Raw genomic sequence first — 5,583 nt, 5'->3', positions numbered from 1 at the left:
ATCAATTTTTAAGGGGTTTGTTACTTGTGACAACCAAAACGTTTGTACGAAGGGATTTCTGTCGGTTTAGAGACTATATCTACAACGCGAATGTTTTTATGAAATTCTTTACTGGCATAAATCCTAACATCAAAATGGCGCCGTTGCCGGGGAACTGCTAACGTGTGCCTTATTATTGGTTATTGTACATATTTTCTTTTACTTGTTTATTTATTTCTGTTTTTCCTTTTTAATTTTATTTGCTACTATGAACTCTCACCCCACTCGCTTTGAGTCAGGAATATGCATCAAGGTCAGACCAATCAAGGATGGATGGAGCCAAGAGAATCTAATCAACCCTTTAGGCAACAACACCCTCCAAGATATCATAGACAACGACCATTCTACAATGCATACCCAGCTGATAGATATGGTGGACAACCTTGTAACTACCAACAAGCCCCACCCCGTGCCCATAGACCAACCTCTCAACATAACCTCGAACCGCCCCACTCATAAGCTTCTCTTCACCATTCGCCACCGTATGATCCTTTCCTACCCCAGTTCCAACCCAATCACTCCCAAGCACCACCACTTCCCTATGTCTCATGTCCAAATCCATCACCCCGAGAATCAGAGGTTCGCCTCAAGGCAACAGTAAATAAACTTCAAGCAACTATTCAACAACTGGAGCAAGCAGTAATTCAATTAGTTTCTAGACGCGCGAACATTCAAGGACCAACAACAGCCCCATGTGGACAATCTAATGAAGAGCGTAGCATGAAGGAAATAATAGAAACTCCAGTGGACAAGACAGAGCAGGAATTTGTACTCGAACAAGTAGAAGAAGCTGTCATTGTACAAGAAGAAGAGTTGGTTGAAGATCTAGGAGACACTGAACCTCCATGGGAATCCAGAGCTGAGGAGAACTCCGTCAAGGACCTTACGGTTAATGCTAAGGAGGATATTGCACAATCCCCAAGGCAAGTCATTTATGAAGAACTAGACGGAATAACCCAGGACACAAATTCCCTTGATGATGATAGTCACAAGTCTAGCTCTCTTAGTAATGAACTTGCATCCGCAAGTGAATTCTCTGAGATCGAAGAATCTTCCCCAAATGAATACGAAGATGATGCAGAGGTAGATTTCTCTCAACCTCCCATCTATGACTCAAGTGATGAGGAAGACATAGAAGACTTTGACCAGGACTCAGATGCATTTGAAGAACCTTACAAGGAAGTGGAGGAATTCACAGAAGAACACAAGGGAGTAGAACTCACAGAACCATTGGAATCACCTATCCCAAGGCCATTACCGCCTAATACAAGCTTCAAGTGGGTACAATCCTTAACCTTTAACTTTACTTATTCACTTGAATATGGTTTACTTGAAACAGATGGCAAGCTTAGAGCTCTATGCGGCTTTAAGAGTAAGAGGGAAATGGCTCGTGCTCAGAGCTGGTGTACAAGGTTCAATAAGGTTCCACGCTTCAACTTGAAGTGCACGGATTGGTATCAAGCTCAATTGAATGGATCTCGGAAAACGTTTGGTCACTATGGTGAGAATCTACTTTCTAAATCACCCGAATGGAAAAATATAGATCAAGACGGAGGCGAATTTAGATCCAAGGCTTGGGATCCTGGAATCTATTCTGACATTCGTCACCCCAAAAGCCTGAAAATCTGTTTGAAGCTGCTCAGAAGCTTTACATGCCTAGTTTGGGACCCCAGAGGCTATTGGCATTCCAAGCACTGGTGGAGATTTCTGGATGAATTTAAACACAAGCCACCATAACAGGAAGCTCTTCAAATGTCCAACTTAAGGACTTTAACTAAAAGTGCTAGGTGGGAGACAACCCACCGTAGTATGATCCTTCCTTTTGCAATTTTAATTTTATTTAGTTTTGTTTGTTTTTGAATTTTATTTTATTTTATTGAACCTGGAATCATGCACAGCATTTACATCAAGCACTGCATTCTGCATATTGCATTTCGCATTCTGCATATAAAAAAAAAAAGGTGCGCGACGCGACCGCATCACTCATGCGATCGCGTCAAATGGCGAACTACACTTCCCACGCGGCCGTGTGACCTGGAGATCAGCGTCAACATCCAACGTCCAGAAAGTTAGGCTGGAATCGTGCGGCCGTTGTGCGTCTAGCACAAAATGGCCCACGCGATCGCATGCCCCATGCGATCGCGTCACATGCACACAACCAATCCCACGCGACCGCGTGAGCGACGCGATCGCGTCGCATGGATTGCACAATTCCCAATAGAAGACAGAGAGTTGTGCTGAAATGACGCTGGATTCGTGCATTTAGCACAATTTCCAGCGACGCGATCGCATGCCCCATGCGATCACGTCATCCCTTCTTTTACCCCCTCCATGCGATCGCGCGCCCCACGCGATCGCGTCAACCCCATTTTCACCCCAACCACGCGACCGCGTGCCACATGCGGCCGCGTGGATTCAAAAATATAACCCCCCAGTCACGCAAAACCCTACATTCGCGCACCCCCCCCCCCACTAACAGCAGCAACCGCTGTGCCCACCGCCGCCAGCCGCGGCGTCGGACGTCACTGCCACCACCCCAGCCACCTTTGTACCCCAACCTCCTTCTTTCGCCTTCCAGGTTCCGCAACACGCAATTTCTTTTATCCGTTCGTAGTTTATTCTTATTTTTCCGTTTTTGTTCATATTAGGATAGTTAGATATGCATGTTGTAGTGGATTTTAGGTTGTTAGGTAGCCTAGGATGTGGTTAGTGGATTTAGGTCTGTTTATTTTCACTGTTCTTGTTTCTGTTTTATCAAATTTGCAAATCTGTTGCTGCTGTGATCTTGTTCATATGCTGTACTTTCCTGCATTTGCTGCACTTTACATTGAACTTTCCTGTTTATATTCCGTATATGTAATTGCAAGCTTTAATTTGGATTCATATGAGCTGCTTGTTTGCTGTTTATTTTCCGGGAAAGTTTTATTTTAGCCGGAATGCTACCCAAATTTCTGTGAAATATTTCTGTTCATGTCTTGGTTTTGGCATTTTCAACTGTGCTTTCCTATAATTTCACCAAACCAATTCATGAATGCTTAGGCATGCATTCTTATTTTCTTTGATCTCCTGGTTCATAAACTGCAATTTTGATGTTTGATTCCTATTTTTGCTTTCTTCATCTCTATTTGAATCATCATCAAACTGTTTTACTTGTTTAAATATGAGTTACCTATAGCTTCTACCTGTGATTACTTATTACTTGGTCTATTTTCATTATGCCTCTTACTTTAACCCATTTTTCACTAACTCACTAATTTTGACTCTAACCAACCTAACCTTTTCAAAACTTCTTTTCTTGCTTTTCTTTCACTTTCTTTTAACATTCTAACCCAGGCATGATGTTAATTTTTTCTATTTAACTTGCATTCAATTACATTTTGGATTGTGATTTCTTCTTTTTAGACTTTTCACTGATATACAATCCTAAATGCACATTCTACTTAACTCATATTCAGTATCCTATTGCTCCTTTGCCACTTTGTGTTTTCTTTGACTATTTGCCTATTTGCTTTCCTATTTTTACTATATCCTGGTTTTCTATTTTTTCAGGATGTCAGATTCCCAGAGACGGGGCAAAGGCAAGGCCACTACTGGCAAAAGGAAACGAGGCAAAGCCTCCATGTCTATCATCGACCTCATGCACGACGCCTCCTTGCGGGAGAAAGCCTTTACCCCGCAGGAGAAGGCCGACCAGCTACTTCCCGCCACTGACCCAGTAAAGTTTGCAAACCGATACTGTGAGCTGAAGTATCCGGTGTTTGCAAACTCCAGGAACCTATACCTGGAGCAGACTTTGAAGATCCCAGAAGAACTTCAGCAATACACCTCTGATCAGATCAAACAACGAGGCTGGTTCTTTTTGGAGAGACCGCTGACTGAGGTTAATGCATCTTGGGTTAGAGAATTCTACTGCAACTACTTCAAAACTTCCCTAGATGCAGTAAACCTCAGAGGGAACCAGATATTGGTTACTGAGGAGGCAATAGAAGAGGTTCTGAAACTTCTGCCTAAGACTGATCAGACAGATGGCTATCAGAAAGCTGAGGAGGATATGCGCTTCATGAAGTTTGACTGGGATGCAGTCAAGGCCCGGATTGCCCTTGACCCGTCCATTCCTTGGATCATAGGTCAGAACACCACCACGCCCAAAGGGATCAAGCGGATTTACCTGAACGATGGGCTCGGCTATGGCATCAGATCTTCAGCAACTACATTATGCCGAGTACTCACGAAACTGAGATACCAGCCGCAATGATCACCCTCCTTTGGTGTGTGATGGAGGGCAAGGACCTGTATCTGCCACGCTTTATCCGGCACTACATGGCCAGGGTCCACGTCCGCGGCACTCTCCCCTTTCCCTATCTGGTTACACAGCTGGACCGTCGAGCTGACGTGCCATGGGGGGATGCTGATGAGAGGCCACCTGCTGCAGAGTGCAAGAAGCTTATCCCGCACAGCAGGAACTTCCTGGTCTTGGGCTACAGACCCCTATTCCTGACTACTACTGCTGATGATACGGCTACACCATCTGCCGGTCCCTCTTCCTCCACTGCTGTACCATCTACCCCTGCCACCACCACTGCACCTTCACCTGCCACAGAGCCTGTCTATCATCTGGTGCACCGCTTGTTTCGATGACTTGACCAGATGGAGCGTCGCAACAAGCGACGCTACGAGCACCTGAAGCTGATGATACGATCCGGCCACATCCCCTCCGAGCCTGACACACCTTCTGAGGCATCTCAGGAGGAGGCGGATACGCCCGAGGCAGAGACCCATCCCCAGGGAGAGGCGGAGCAGGTTGACACCCAGCAGGCAGCACCCCAGTAGATCCAGGCTGTAGATCCTGAGATCCCCATTCAGACAGTCCCTCCTCTCCAGCAGCCGGACATTCAGCCAGCCACCACAGAGACACCAGCTACCATCCCTTCTAGTGATGACACCCCTTCACACCCTGCGTGAGTGAGCATTAGGGACGATGCTTCATTTTAAGTGTAGGGAGGTCGCCATCTCTGGCGTATTATTTTGGTGAACCACTACAGACTCTTTTTCTTTTATTTTGGATATTTTTTTTGTATTTTTCCCTTTTTAGCTCACTTATCCCAAAATAACCTACCTTTTCACATCACCCTTGTTAGCCCCCTTGAGCCTTTAAATCCCTTTTTTATTATATTAGCCACACTACTAGCCTTAAGTAGGAAAACAAAATAAAATCCCAAGTTGAATCCTTGGTTAGCTTAAGATAGAAAAATATAAATAGTTTAAATACGGGAAACCTATTGGGAACATGGATGATAAAAACAAAAGGTAGAAGAGTTGAAAAGAATAAAATAACTCAAACTAAGAAATTTTTGGGAAGCATGCTCATGAGAAATCAAAGTGATTAAATTACCATGTGCATTAAAAAAAAAAAGTCATTTTTCAGTATTTAATAAAGGGGATACAAAAAGGATTCCCCAAATGCAAATTAAAAGCAATGCACATGGGATAAAAAAAATAAAAATTGAAACATGAGCATGTAACATCCAAAAGTGGGAAAAATAT

This window comes from Arachis ipaensis, chromosome B08, assembly GCF_000816755.2.
Source record: "Arachis ipaensis cultivar K30076 chromosome B08, Araip1.1, whole genome shotgun sequence".
NCBI classification, from domain to species: domain Eukaryota; kingdom Viridiplantae; phylum Streptophyta; class Magnoliopsida; order Fabales; family Fabaceae; genus Arachis; species Arachis ipaensis.
This window is presented reverse-complemented; position numbering follows the sequence as displayed.